Source organism: Protopterus annectens, chromosome 6.part0 (genome assembly GCF_019279795.1).
Source record: "Protopterus annectens isolate FY-2018-M chromosome 6.part0, PAN1.0, whole genome shotgun sequence".
NCBI lineage: Eukaryota > Metazoa > Chordata > Ceratodontiformes > Protopteridae > Protopterus > Protopterus annectens.
In genome coordinates, this window is record NC_056737.1 from 492,518,654 (window position 1) to 492,535,612 (window position 16,959).

Genomic DNA, 16,959 nt, shown 5'->3' on the forward strand with positions numbered 1-16,959 from the left:
ATGTGTGGCTTTAGCCAGGTTTCAGAAATAGCTAAGATGTCTGGTTTGTTGTGGGATAGCCAGGCATGCAGATTTGGAATTTTGTTAGCTATGCTTTGTGCATTAAGAGATGCAAATAGGATGGATTTAGGTATTGAGGAGGGGTGGTTTGGCCTGGGTTGTGGTGTATATCGCCAGATAGCAGTATGGAAGTTAGGAGTTGTGTTAAGTAGCAGAGGTATTTGGATTGTTTAGGTTGGGAGGTGTGGGTTAATGGATTAGTATAGGATATGGGAAGGTGATTATATCTAGAGGTGTTATGAGAGGGTTTTGAGTTTTCAGCCATGTGAAGTAGACCCATATATATATATATATATATATATATATATATATATATATATATATATATATATATATATATGGATTCACTTTATATGCTCAAAATACTGAAATATCGCAATTCAGTATTTCAAAGCTATAAAGTCAAAATTTTAAAACCACAAAAACACAGAACCGCGAAATTCAAAATCTCGCACAATGAAGATTTTGACTTTCGAGTTCTACTCCACACAAACACACACACACACACACACACACACACACACACACACACACACACACACACACAAACATAAGCTTTATACTACATAAAAGCAGGGGGCAAGCCCCCCTGCACCCCACACCACCCCTACTTAAATATTGTCACTCTGAGGTCACACTGCATACAAACACACACAAAACACCACCACACAAGTTACATTCACCTCACACACAAACATCACAGCAACAAAACACACTGACACACACCACAGCCCCTACCCAAAACCCTTAACACACACACACACACACACACACACACACACACACACTTACCTGAATCCATAACCACAGCAAAACCTCAGAAGTGCGAAATTCAAAACCTCCAGTATTCGAGGTTTTGAATTTCGCTCTTCTGAGCTTTCGCTCTTCTAAAGGTTCACAGAGGTTCACAGATTAGTACTAGGCTAACTGCCCTTGCGAGCCATTTTAAGTCTTGCCACTTATCCCTTGTGAGACTCAAACCCTGCACCTCATGTGTGTAAGGCAAATACCTTAACCATTCGGCCACCCTATACACTTTATGGGCTCGAAATACTGAATTTCGATATTTCAGTATTTTGAGCTTCTAAAGTGAAGATATATATATATATATATATATATATATATATATATATATATATATATATATATATATATATATATATATAATCTGAAATGGATTGATAAACTGAATGAATACTTTTTTTAATTCCTCTACTATAGAATTAAGAAATAGTCTTTCTTGCTTATCACATTGTGCTGGAAAAGGAACTAAATGTTTGATTTTTTTTTTGCTATAAAATCTGGTAAAAAGCATATCATGTTATTTTTGGTATATCTAGAAATGCCTTAATAATGTGCCCTTTTGTAGCCGAACATTTTAATTTGTTAGAAATCAGCAAAAATACTCTGTTATTAATATCATAATTTTAATAATCATGAGGTATAACCCACTTACTCTTTGGCTACAACCCATATGGCAATGTTAAATGAAAGTTCTTGCTGTTCTTGGTTTACATCCTTCTGAAGCAGCTCAGCAAAAAAATATATATACACAATTGGCTGTTATGGCCATTGTGTGTCTCGCTTGTTCAGAATACCAGACAGTCTGATTTTCTAAGCACAGGACTGTGCTTCTCTTAGTTTGCTTTTTTGTAGTAATATTTTTCTACTGCATTTCCTTTTGTTAAAAACAATAACTGCAGTTTCTTATGCTTCTTTAGTATTTGCTGTTAGAGTATCCAGTTTATTTTTGAGAAGTCAAAGAAACATCTACTGAGACATTATGCAGTAGTGACATTTCTTTTCTTTTATACACCAAGTTTCTTCATAACATTATGAATCATCCTGGAAGTGTTTCATTGTCATATCATTGCACAACCACAAAACAGACTCATTAAAATAGTTTGCATTCACCAGCTGCTGTTTTCCCAGTCCTTGAAGTTCTCTAGGAGGTTCCTTTGCTCTGCTGATGAGATTCCTGAATTGTTGACAGATTTTGAGAGCAAGATTATTCCATGGTGCCAGTTGTACATTGTTTTACTTCAATTATCTAGTCACTAGCTTTGAAAAAAATGATCCAGCATTTAATGGTTTTATTTTTTGGCCCCTGTGGAACCGACTATTAGCTGCCACTAGTTCACCATATCAATCTCAGATGCCAGGAGTAACTTCAGCCCCCCAACCTAATATGAAATCCTCTGTTGACCAAGGAGGACTGAGGCATATACCAGAGCATCTTCATACTCACTGCCATAGGAATTTTTTATTTATATGACCTGCCTATTTCCTCACCCAACACCTAATGTACACACAGCCATTATAGTTGAGAATGTCTGTTGGTCTGTGCACCTGCTATTGTATGTATGAGATACACCTCAATATCACTAGCAGGGCTGCCACTCTTGCTTATAATCTCTCCCCCAAGGGAGGTAATCAGGTAACTATAGGTTTTAGTTTTATTACTAATATTTGTTTTTGACATTTCAGTGAAAAAAGAAAGAACAAAGTTGTATTCCTTCCAGTGTCAGGAAGTACCACCAAACAGCAGTTAAGCAATTGATTTCTTATATTTTTATCTATTTTTTCTCCATGTTAAATGTTAGCTTGATTAGGCTGGAGAATCAATTTTTTATCTTCCCGTTGTGGTAGAACAAGGTCATTTAAGGTCCAGTCACACAACACACATACATGCTTCTTTATGCTGCCTTCCTACCTCTTAACGCATAAACATCAAGACTTGACAATACCTGGAAATGAGCTTCAACAAACAATACAAAATAGTCTCATACTGACCCTGTATTCAGTCTCTATTTAACTAATAACCCAGTATTCAATTCATGATGCTCTTTAAACATGTCCATGGTTTATCAATACACTATCATTTATATAACTTCACCAGTCTTGCCTTTTGGATATGCTATGTGTCAGTATTATATTTTCATTTTAATATCTGAATGTATATGTGCCCAAGATAATTAATATACTGATAAGTATTTCACAGCTTTATTATTCCATGCAAAGGAGTTTTTCACCCCAGTATACCACTGAAAATGGGATGTAACCCCACTGGACAGCCTGGTTAATAAATAAAATGCACACAGATAAAGAAACAAAAAATATGCCCCCTATATGCCAGAATATGATCTGCTCTTAAATATCCATATGACACGCTGCACAAGTTCAGCTATTTTAATTGTTCACCCTTGGTATATTTCTGTTGACCTCTTTTCAATTTACTAATGTTAGCTTTATTATAAGGTTTCCATATTATTATTATTATTATTATTATTATTATTATTATTATTATTATCCACGCTAGTTTGGGTCTAACACAAGTTACAAATAATTTCATAATTTCTGATTTCCTAAACTTTATATTTTTTATATAGCCTAGAATTTTATAACCATCACTAACCAACTAGTTGATAGGGATAAAAAATATGTTGGGTCTACCTATATACCAAGCCTCTTAAATGAATCTCTTGGTGCTGTATTAAATATTCATTCTTCAAACTATGTCTCCAAAAGTTCATATGCTTAGTTTTTCATGTATTTGTCAGTGTATAGTTCTTGTATGCCCAGTCAATTTAATGAAGTTCTCCAGCAGACATGCCCTAAATGTAACAGATATAATCAGTTTACCCATTTTCAAGTCATCTGTATACTGACTATAGAACACCTCAAATAAAAATGATAGATCTGATAGATATAATCTAAAAAAGTATGGACCTAGGACAGAGACCTGTGCGTCATCCTGACCGTAACCTAGAATTTCACCTGTTCAATTGCCATATGATACTTGTCATGTCCTATTTGTAAGCCATGCAGCTATCCATCTTATCAAGATCATATTAACAATGAGTTGTTTGAATGTATTAATCAGTGTTTTGTGTATGACCCTATCAAAGGCTGAAGTTAAGTCTATATAAAATTACATTGCAGCATAATTTCTCATTTATTATTATAGTTATTATATTATTATAGAACACTATGTTGCAGGTAGTTATACATCTATTTTCAATCTATGAATGCTAATATAAAGTTTTAGCTCCCAATCTTTCCAATTCTGATAGTAATTTATCTGAACTAATCTTCTTCATTATTTTTCCACAACAAGAAAGTAAACGTATGGGTTTATATGACTCTGGGTTGGTCCCATTTCTGTCACCCTTAAAGACGCATTTAACAAGTGCATGTTTCCAGTCTTGAATTACCTAGTGAATAACAGATAGAATGGTACTGTAAGCTCATGTGGAAGTGTTTTTAGGTCATTATTGCTAATTCCATTTCCTTCCAATGTTTTATTTTTGTCCAGATTGCATATTAGTACTTCAACATAATCTAACTGAAATTCAGAATCTGAAGTTACCTGGAAGTTAGTAGCAAAAATGATCACCCCGCTTTGTGGACCCAAACTGTTTTGTATAAGATTTTATAAACATATATACAACCTGTTGTATATGAGAATACATTTTAGAATTTACACAACATTTATTGATATGTGTGTGTGTTTATTCTTACCACATTTTATATATCTATAAAATGTTTCCTATTATGTCTTTATATACATTTTTTGACATTTTTCTTGATTTTCTCTTACACTTTGTCTGTTCAATTTATTTCAGTTTTCCTTTTCTTATATTTTTTTTATCCCTCATCATAATTAAGTGCCTTGTTCTTAGGAAAATATATCCTCCTGACCTTGTGCACCTAGATCCTGATGTTACTAAACATGTAATAATCATAGGTCACATAACAATCTTTAATTCCTACCATAATATCTCCACCTGATATTTTTTAGATTGTCTATTACAGAAAAAAAATTATACCCTGACAGAACTAGTTTCAAATTATTGTTTTTTAGCCATGTTTCACAAACAATATCAATCGTATATGAATGTAGCAAATGTTTAGATAAAATACCTTTATTATTAATGCTTCTGTCATTACCAACCAACACATGTATGTTGTAATTCTTTGTATTTAGAAGTGTTGTATGTTGCATATATTCTGATATGTTGCTGTTTGTATTGTGTTGCAGTTTTTACAAAAAAAAAAGTATTAAGGTTAAGAAATCTCAGTAAAGCTACAAGAAACCCTGATTCTTCCACTTATTGGATTTTCTTAGTGTTAAGCTGTCTGTTTAGCTGTACTACACCTCGCACACTGCTGTGAGAACGGAACAACAAGCATTCTCTTTACATTTATCAATTCCAAACTGTGTTTCATGAAATTCATGAAGGGTCCACCTTTTTGACATAAGGAACACATACACAGTATTTAGTAGACTGGGCAAGATATTTATGCTTCAGCAAATCATTAATGGCATACTTGTTTAAAGAATCCATTCTCAGCTACAAAAAATTAAATAATTTTTAAAGAAAAAAATCAAAATCAGTAAAATCAGAATTCAAAGAAATTAAAACAAACATTAAGTCAAACTGCGTGAGGAAATCAGACAAACAATATGCAAATATGCAAATAAATATTAAAGTAATTACATTGTGCTAATCTTGTACAAATGGGAGTAATTTATAAAGTAATCATTCTGTCTTGCGGTATCAGTTGTGTCAGACAAAAAGGTTCTCCTTTACATCGTGACAAAAACTTCAGCCGTCACACCTCATTATAGCAGTAAAAACAGAGGTAAAACAAAATACAAATCAGAATAAATATTGTCCTACCAACCAGTTGCACAATAAAGCACAAAACAACACTGGATGGTTTCAGATAAGCTCTGGAGTGTCCTGTCCACAGTCTATATAAATTTATAGCTGACTAGGCCCTTTGGGAGGGCTATAGTTTGTCTGTCTACAATCTATCCCTTTCTTTGCAGTAAAGCTCGGAGCTTAAAATACAAAATAAATAAAAATAAATCTTCTCCTCCCAAGCAATAGCACAATAAATCACAAAACAACACTGGGTGTTTTCAGATATACACAAACATAAAGGCAGGCAGGTAAACAGACATACAGATTAGAGAGAGATATATTGATATACAGACAGTAAATAAATATACTATGCCAGGTCTGTACAACAGTTTTTTTTTTTAATTTGCTGAGCTAACCAAACTACTTTCCATCTACAGAAAGAGAATATATGATGTTCAGTACTCCTACTCCGATCATCTCTCAATAATCCGAATTCATTTCTGACTTTGGATCAGCACAGGAACATACAAGCACCTTAATGGTCTAACTGCAGGTGAGCTTTCTTGAGAAATAAAGCTTTAAGAAAGACAAGTAAAGGTTATCTATGCCATTAGCCAAAGTTTATACTGGCTCACAGAGTATGTAAATAGGGCTTTAGAATCAATATGTAATTATATTATGTAAGCTGTGTGCTTTAGAAGACAGTCATCCAAACCTGGCCCTGACTTTTTGATTGTGATGATCCTGGTCTCCCTAGATAAGTATGTTTTGACTTTTCTCAGTAGATTTCAGACTTGTACATATTAATACCTGGAATGTCTGTAATAATCTTGAGTAAACTAAATTTAATAATCTTGAGTAAACTAAATTTTAATATCTGTATATAGTTTATGTACACATATTATCCATAAAGGCTAAATAAAGAGCCCGATACAAGGGTGCAGAATACTGAGTAATTACATCCCACACATGCACACAAACACACCTTGAACTATTATAACTATTTTGTTACTATATGAATTTATGTTGTAACCCCTTTCTTACAAAGAATGCTATAATATATAAGCTGAAATTATAATCACATGCATTGATTTTGATATATACTACAACTAGCTAGTGTGTCGTACATATACAATAACTCAAGTATTAGAGAGCCTTCTCATATTCAGAAAAACATTTGAAAAGTCACTTTTGCAACTTTCTATTTACTATGTATTACATACAGTCTCTGTATCAATTAGGATGTTTTAAATCAGATTCCTATATCTCAAACATCAGTTAGATATGCTTTGCTTTTTTTCTGCAGAAATCTGTAGAACAGTGTTTGGCTCAACTATAGCAATATCTTCAGAAGATCTCAGGACTGGATTTGTACTGTTAGAGATGTTCACATCTTCACTATGCCAAATTTCAGGATCATCAGTCTGTGCCCTTTTTCCCCCTCTAAATTTTTGTATGCTTGAGCAAAGTTCATATCTTCTTCATCAAGAATCAAACAAATGTGAAATCAAAGATGATTTTTAAATATTAGTCTGGTCCGCTTAGACAAAGTTAACAGAAGAACAGGTTTCACATCAACATGCATTTTTTTCAACAGTATGATGTATGAAACTTTGTCTGACATTACTGACTGTAATCCTCAGTGATTTACCAGAAAAGCAAACATTTTGTGAGGTAAAAGTCAAAAATATGAGGCATTCTGCAAAATCAGGGAAAAGCAACAGCTATTTAGGTCAGTTTGGGAGATATGACTGTGCTATAGCACCTCGTCACAGAGGTATGATTTCTTCTTCCTCCCTGTCTCTACCTGTGTTCCTGGAGGATGCTTTTGATTGCCAATAGCAGTGTTTCATTTGATTATTAGGACAATACAGTGATGGGTAGAATGCAGGTTTAGCAATCTTGTTATAGCAAGTTTCTAGTTTTGTTTTCAGGGTAGACTGCAGGTTGGTTAGTAAAGGTGCATTGTAGGTTAAAGAGGATAACAGGAAAGATAGTGCTTACACTTGTTTAGTTGGTAGGGTGAGGAACATATTGTGTCTGTAGAGTAAGTTTTAGTGAGTCGCATTTATATTATTTTGGATGTGCAGATTGAATTTAAGGTTTTCATTGATTATTACCCCTAACAATTTAATATGGGTTACTAACTCGACTTTGGTGGAGTTAAGAGAGAATATATTGAGGTCAGCTTTGTTGATAGGTGCATTTCTTTTGGGAGTAAAGCTCATAAGTTTACTTTTTTTTTACATTGAAAGGAAGGTGATTTTTGTGAAGCCAAGTTTCCACTGTGGAAAATGCTACTTGGGTAGTTTCCTGTAATATATTTGTGTTAGGAGCTGAGCAGACTATAGTGGAATCATCTACATTTTGGAATAGAGAGCCATGTGGGATAGCTTGGTGGAGGTTGTTGATAAAAATGTTAAACAGAAGAGGGCCTAAAATTGAGCCTTGGGGTATACCTGTAGGGTTGTAAATGTAAGGGGAAATAGTGTTCTGCCATTTAACAGCATGCTGTTTGTTGGGAGATAGCTTTTGAACCAATTAAGTGACTGGGTGGATAATCCTAAACTGGACGGTTGGGAGAGGAGGATAGAGTGAGAGATGGTATTGAATGCTTTCGACAGGTTCAAGAAAAAGGCTGATACAGTGTGATCCAAGTCTCGGGCTTTGTTTATCATGTCTAAGGAGGATATTAGTGCAGTGGATGTGCTGCGACCTGGGTAGAACCCATGCTGTACTGGGAGAGGATTTTGTTGTTTAGAAGGTAGTGAATGAGTAGCTTTTGCACACATTTTTCTATGATTTTAGAGATGGGAGAATGTATAGCAATGGGTCAGAAATTAGAGATATCAGTTTATGAAGTGTCAGGATGATTGCTTTTTTCCAGAGGCAAGAGATGTAGCATTCTTGGATAGACCTGTTAATAAGAATGGTAATAGGGTAGGTCACTGCATCAGCAGCAATTTTTAAGGAATTTGGCAGGAATTCTATCAGCTGGATTTGAGCAGGGCATTAAATTTAGGAGGAGTTTTTTGATGTAGGAGGTAGGGATGGGAGATCAATTAAATTCTGGTTGGGAAGATTGTTGTGTGCAGTTTGGACAGGGGGTGTTAAAGCTTGGAGAGGGGTGATACAGGGTAGGTGAGGTATTAGGGAGATTCTGAGGTAAAGTGTATTGCAAGGGGGGAGGAGAGGAGGGTGTAAGAATACAATTATTTGGGAGAGGTAAAGAAAAAGAAGCAGTAATGTTAACAATAGTATCAATAAAGTAGGAGTTAAAGGTGGTGACTATTTGTTAAGGAGGCATGTCGGGAGGTGGGCAGGGACTGGGTTTGTTGCAAGGATTTAAGGGATTATTGATGGAAGACCAGAATATTTTTTCTATTTGTTTGTAGGTTCCAGAAGTATTGTTGCTTACGTTGCTTATAGGTATCGTCAATGAGTTTATATGCCCTACTAATTATCCTTTTTCTCCTGCAGCTTCTGTTCCAGACTCAACCAGAGATGGTCTTTCATTTAAAACTCCCTATCCCTTTCTCTATGCCTACACTCAGTTATCAGTCCCTGGTAGGAAGTCAGTCTCTGACCCACAGTCCAAAATTTTGCTTGGCTTCATCCCACTGTTAATATTTTTTTCCATCCCTAGTTATTTCCAACCAGTACCTTGGTTCCTTTCCTAATTTTCTCCAATAAATTCCAGCTCCCTCTTGCCCATTTTCTGCATACCTACTTATAGTCATCCCTATTGGAAATTTTTTCCTCCATTCCACTTCTGTCTTAGTTCTCAAAATATTTTTCTGCTACTTTGTACATATAATATTCTGTATGGTAGTTGATGTTCTTCTGAATGATCCACAGCTTCTGCTCTGGTTAATAAAAATATGCCTGACCTGTGTACTGCGACTAGAAACAATTTCATTGCAAGTACCTCACTATTCATATCCATCACCAAGAGTATCCAACTTCTCAACGCTTGTATATTTTTCATTTAGTCTCTTGCCACACATCCTTAACTACCATAATAAAATCCTTTTTAATCCAACCTTCTAAATACTTAATCTTATCGTGTCCCCAAAAATACGGATACTGCTGAACAAATTAATGTGTGGGACTATGGTGTCCTAATATAGGCCTTGTTTTAACCTCATTTCTTTTACATCCTAAAAAAATCCTGAAATTGTCTCAAGATATGTCACACCACCAAAATACCGTTCTGGATTTATCAAGTACAAAATAATATCATCTGCAAATAAGGCTAATTGTTCTTGAGTACCATACCACTCACACCCTAGAATTTCTGATTCCCTTACTTTCTTTGCCAATGGCTGTAAGCATAAGGCAAAGAATAAAAGAGAAACAGAACACTAGTGCCATTTGGCATCTTGACTTTTTACAAGACATTTTTACTTGCAGTCTGCTAGTTGCTGCACCTAAAATTGGTCTGTTTCCTAACAAATGGTATACCCAGGCCATAATATATAATTACTCATTGCATTACCGTCCCGTTGCCTGGAATAGAGGTGAGTGCTATAATATCCATATTTCTGTGTGTTACAGCCATGTTTACTTAGCCCCTAGAGAACATATTGGATATACAAATCCCATAGGTGATATTTCTAAAGACCGAACTCCACTCATAGCCCCAGTAGCAGATCCTTCCTCTCTCTCATGCATTCCTTATGTTTTGCAAATCCCCTTTTGTAGGGTTTATTACTGATTCCCATTTCCTGGTGATTCCCTTTTGGATTGAAAAAGTATCAGTGTTATCAAGGTCTTACAGTATGTGGGGTACCTATTTCTCAGCCCAATTTAAGAATATAATTTCCCTACTTAAATCTACTTGTTCTTCAAGTAAATAGTTTAGCATATTTTGAGGGTTCCAATTATATAATCGAAGACGCAATCCTTCAAATGCGTCTTGATCAAACTTGAAAGCATGAAACAGCAAAATAGTGAAAAGACATATAAGCGATTTCTTTCCCTGGGAAAGAAATCGCTTGACCGCCTCCATTACTTTGCCATTTTCCTCATTATAGTGCAGTCTCGGAGTTGGTATATTTAAGTAGGGGGGTGGGGGCGAAGCACCCCACTTTATGTAATGTTTTGAAGTTTTTATTTTTTTTTTTTGTGGAACAGCGATTTTTTTCCCTGGGGAAAAAAATCACTGTTCTGAGTGTTCGGGATTGTAAGCTTTCACTTACATGGGGTCGATAAATCAGCGTTCGCTTTTTTAAGTGTTCGCTGATTTAATATAGACCCATTTTTAAGGGGTTCCTTAAATTTTGCTAACTTTGGGCACTCTCAAAATATGTGCTCCCAATTCCCTATTTCTTTCCCCTCTCATCTCCAGCACTCGCTTGGCATCTGTGGAAAGATATTTTGTAACCTGCTGTACGTATAGAAATATCTATAGAGGTACTTCCATGCAGCTATTCTAAATGTTCATGAAATGGCTGCATATCTGAGTACCTTACATATCTTTTCTCATTGCTCCCTTGACATTTGACTGTATATTTTCCTTTTCCACCCCTCCGTACTTTCTCAGCCAGGTTGTTGAAGTTAACTTGGAGAGCCTAAGTTCTGTTAACTGATTTTTTATGACTTGACTCGGCAGTTCTTGATTCTATCATAAAGCTATCCAAAGCAGGACTGTCACCTCCAGGATCCATACACTTTTACCTTTCCTTTGTTTTAGCTACTAACTATTAACAATATAAATAATCTTTGGTTTTCAGCTGAAATATTTATGAGGTCTCCTGCCATTCCATGATCTTTCTACACACAACAATCTGTTCCCAGTATCTAGGTTCTTTGGCTAGCTTTCTCCAATTTTTCCTAGCCATGTCTTTCATCCCTACTCCTACTTGTTCCTAAGGCAAGTGGAAGAATTTCTTGTCTCCAATGTTTTAGTTGATACACCACATTAAATTCTCATCTGTCTTGAAAATACGATATTCAGTAGACTTATTAACATGTTTTTTGACTGCTTGTGACCAGAATGTGAGTTTTATCTAACTATTCCTTGACCTTCTTGTTCTAACATCATGCTCTTTCATTTTAGGGCATAACCATTTACTTGAGTAACTTGTATGTGCAGCGTGAAAGTATCCCTTTAAGCTTGGTAATCTCAGCTGCACACTACCCCCTTCAGAAAATGGTAATATTAAATTATTCTGTCACACTCTAGCCTTCTTGTTTTCCCATATGAAGTCCTTAGTTTCTCTGTTTATCTGTATGCAGATGCCTGCTGCATGGAAACCTTGTAGAAAAGTTTGGGAGTTGATGGTTGCCTAAGGAAGCAAACAGCTCTATTTGTGGTACCCACTACGTTTTCTGTTAGCTTTTTGAAGATGGTTTTGTAGAGACACCACTTATGTTTGCTAGTCATCATTCCAGTGAAGGTATCCACTGTACTACTAAGATCTAAGAGTATGTAGAACACCATGAGACTTACCTGGGATAGTAATACTAATTCCCAGGACTGTAATGCTAGCCTGTAGAATAGATGCATCCTTGTTTTAGCAACTTAATGCATTAAGTTGTTAAAAGAAGGACACTCATCCATCAGAGAATAAATAAATAAGATTTTTTATACTAAATATGGCTGGTAGAAGGCTGCTTCAAGACTCACCATGGAAATTATTACTTTCTAATATCCAGTTTAGGAACGCTATATGGCCCAGCAGTTCAGAAAATCTGAGGTGCAGGTTGGACAACAGTGACTACTGTACAAGAACTGATTTTTTATAACCTTGATATTTATGTAATAAAAGATGACAGGGTGCAGTAAACCACACTGGAGAAAGGAAGAAGCCCCTTATAAAAGTGCATTGAGAGTAAAACAGCAAACCTTACCCTATGTTGCAGAGGGATGAGGCTGGGGAGGCTGGGAGTGAATAGCTGCTGCTGACTCATTCATTCTAGTGAGGGAAGTGGGCAATTCTGAATTGGTACTTGGGTAACATCTATGGGTGCAGTGGGTGTTATATCAATGGAGCAGGAGCCTGCAGAACACATGCTGCCAACTGGTGTTGTGCAGAGCACAATCTAGGCAGCTGTGTGTGTGTGTGTGTGTGTGTGTGTGTGTGTGTGTGTGTGTGTGTGTGTGTGTGTGTCTCTGTACACACACCTCCCTGAAGCTAAGTAGTATTGTGGAGCAAATAGAGCTGCTGTGAGAAAGCAACTCCAAAAAGGCTACTCTGCAGGAACCACCAGCTGACCCACTTTTTACCACCTGACTCTCACAACCGAGTAATAAATGGACTGATTGAGCATTCCAGGCCAGAACAAGAGGGTTTTCGGGTTCTTGGCTTGCCCAGAGAAGACTGGCTTTTGTATGGTTTGCTCCTGGGTACTAAATCAACTGGTTGCTACAGCTGTTTGCCTTCTTGGGACTCTCCACATCATTGGCTGGATTTCATTGTCTGCCTTGTGGCTGGCTCAACTGTCTACTTCAAGGCAAGACAAGAGGATCCTATCAATTCCTTCCCTGTAAAACTGGAGTTATTTTATACTGAAGAGCAATTTAAACAGACTTTCTAATTTTTCAGTTTTGCTGGTTTATTCATGCTAGAAACCACAGCCTACTTGATTTATCTACAGTTTTGCTCTTTAATGTTGTTAATCTAGTGATACTATGGGTTAGGTTCTGACTTCTCTGCTTTAACTGCTGTGTGATCCCTGACTGATTGCGGGCAGTAACAAGTATTCTTTTTTTTTTTATGTTTTTTATGACTCAACCATCATCTGCTCAGCCCAGTCCCTACCAAAACTGCAAAAAGTCACACAGGAAGCCTTTTCCTCTGTTGAAACACGGTTATCCGATGCCCAATTAATACTCAACCCAAACAAAACTAAACTACTCATCTTCCAACCCACCAAACATACTAAAAACAACTCTCACTTTAACATCACAGCAAAAGACAACACCACTATATATCCAACTGAACACACCAAATTGCGAGGAGTGGAAATGGACAATAAACTAAGATTTGACATTCACATATCCATGACCATAAAAAAGTCCACAAAAAACGAGGAGCGTTATACAGAAATAAGCAATTTCTCACCAAAGCAGCAAAGATTTCAATAGCAAATTCCCACCTTATCTCCACCCTACTTTATGCCTCTCCAATATATACCAACCTAAGGCAATGTGATCTAAACAAGCTAGAGACCTGCTACAACAAAATCGCCAAATTCGCCACAGGGGCATCCTACCATAGTCACCACTGTCTCTCACTTGCTAAACTGAGCTGGCTTCAACTCCCTCACCTCCTTCAGTGGTATCAACTCTCACTCGCCCACAAACTACTAAACCATCCACTAAATGTCCCATCCCTCCAGAATCTACTCCAACACTATTGCACCATTAGACCACTAAGATCCAGCAACAAAAATCACTTGCAGATCACTAAAGCCAATAATTCTGCTGGTGAAGCACTATTCTCTTGCACCATAGCCAAATTATGGAACTCACTCCCACCCACAATTGCCTCCATACCATCATGCACCCACTTCAAAACTTTACTAAAAGCGCACCTAAAAACATGCTGGCTATGCCCTTGCAACTCCCACTCTAATATCATCCACCCCATCCAACCACTACCTTTCTTTCCACTCCACCAACTACCTTGATTATAGCAAGCTCAGATGCTCATAAGCCTAGTACTTATTATACAACAGGAACTTCTCGTTGTAACATTTGTTAATGTCTGTTATGTACTTCACAGATAAAGATTCTAGTTGTCTACTGATGTACTATGTTCTTCATCTGTAAATATGTTGTAAGTAATTGCTATGTTAAATTGTTAATCGCTATGTAATCCAATGTAACTACTGTCTGTTTATTTTACTGCGGAGCTTTTCTCCCCGGGCTTCTGCTGAAAATGCACTTACGTCCAGTCGGACACTCCCGGTCAACAAATTTAAATAAATAAATAAATAATGTTTTGCTTAGACATTTGTTTGCCCTCTGCTTATAGGTTATAGGTTCATGGATAAGTACAAGGCTAGTTGCGGGCCATTTTACTTTTTGGTCTCAAAATAACCTATCCCATTTGTTTTTAGACTGGCCTTACTCATCCCATGATCAATAATTATACATTACCCCATTGAGAATAACTGGGATCATACCATGGATAATTTGAGAGACTCTCCCCATGTGTGGGATAAAGCATTTAGGAGCTGTCGCTGTCCATTACTAGTACAGGGACAGTCCTGGTATACATTTTCTGTTCCCCTTCCATAGATCTAAGCTGTGCTTAAATATGGACAGGGGTGAACTTTGTTTTATGGGGTCTATATTATAACAAAGAACAATCAAATGATCGAACGTTGTTATATCGAACTCTAAAGTTCGAATTCACAAAACATCGAACAACCAAAACAGTGATTTTTTTTCCCACATAAAAAAAATCGCTGTTCCCAAAAACAAAAAAGACATTAAAACATTGCATAAAGTAGGGGGGGGGCTTCACACACCCCTACGTAAATATACCAACTCCAGGATCACACTACAGTGCCAAAAATGGCAAAGTGACTGAAGCGGCCAAGTGACTTCTTTCCCAGGGAAATAATTTGCTTATATGCCACTTCATCATTTTGCCTTTTCGACATTTCAAGTTCAACTAAGACGCATTCAACAAAATGCATCTTCGGTCATCTGATAGGAACCTGTTTTATGTGGATGGGGATTATGTTCCTCAGCAGCAGTATCCTCTGCAAGATGTCCTTCCAAACCATTCTGTTGATGTTGCAGAAGAGGCTTAGATCCAGCATCATAACAATGAGCAAACTCACCAGTAAGAGTTCCTACTTGTTGGAGACCTTAACTTTCACTGAAAACCTAAAGATGGCCTTCTTCCACATTCCATCCTTTCAGGGCAAGTTTTTTTTTTCTTGACTGGTTAATAGGCCTACCCAATTAACTACTTGACTAGTTAACTGGTATGGATAACTAGTTAGACTCACACTTACCAGTCGTCTACCCCTTGTTCTGACCATCCCTACTGCAATGAACTTTATATTCTGTGGTCCATTTTTTCCTGCTAAAAGGTATCACTAATCCCATAATATCACTGTGTACTGAAGTACATGAAAGAAATGCCTCTCTGGACCAAGTTAGCTGATGTGAACTGGTTTCCAGTATTGGAGCAAGTAAACTGCAGCACCCACAATCTTTCCTACACATTATTCTGCCATTACAGGACAAGTACTACCTTTCCAAGATCAGAAGACTCAAAGGTAACCTTACACCATGGTTATCCCAAGATTTAAAGAAGCTACTCATTGCTACTAAAACAGCCTGGTCTAAATACAAAGCACCAAACTGACAGTGGATTACCAGCATTATTCTTCCCTGCAAAAGAAATACAGTCATTTGGCTAACAAGACAAAAGCATCCTCTTACCAAAATGACAGGGAGTACTTATCAAAAATCCTAGAGGTTTGTGGATAGAACCTATCAACTTTTCTGGAATGTCAGCCCCATCACATCCCCGTTCTCTCGTGCTGAATGGTCATTTATTCTCTGATGTCAAAAAGCAAATGTGTTTTGTAAAGCATATCTATTCCCACTTCTGTTTATCCTCTTCTGTCTCTCCACACTTGTATCCTAGTATTTCAGTTGAGTACATTTTTGGCTTTGAACCTGATATTCAATTCAGGGAAGTCACATCAGTTAGCACTAGCAAATGTCTCTGGAATGCTCACAATTTTGTGAAAGCTGAAGCTGATGTGTTTTTTAGTATTTTTTCCCCTCTGTCTGTGGACCATCAGGCTTCCCCCAACTGGACACCCATTCATTCCCCAGTGGTAGGGATCCCCAAGACTGACTGGGGCAAGAGTCATATGGTGGGGAGGCTGTCATACAAGCAGACATCAGTGCTTCTTGTGCTCTCACTAACAACCTAGCTGTCAGGATGCATTTTTCTTATAAATGGCCTAACCTCTCCCAGGTGTTGAAGTGAGCTCTTGCATCAGAACAGGGACCACCTATGTCCTTTTGTCTGCACATGCTCTCCTGCACATGTGCTGACAAGAGCTAAGGTCAGCTTTCCCACTGAAATCTCAACACTAGCATTAGCAAGTGCTGTCTAATTCTGGAATTTTACAAAACTCATCTTGAAAATCGTACTCAATGCATTCCAAGAAGTTAAAACTACAGCAAACATCCCTCCCTTATGGAAATATTCTGTCATCTCTCCCATCCTAAAACCAAATAAAGAGTCCAACCTTTGCACATCAT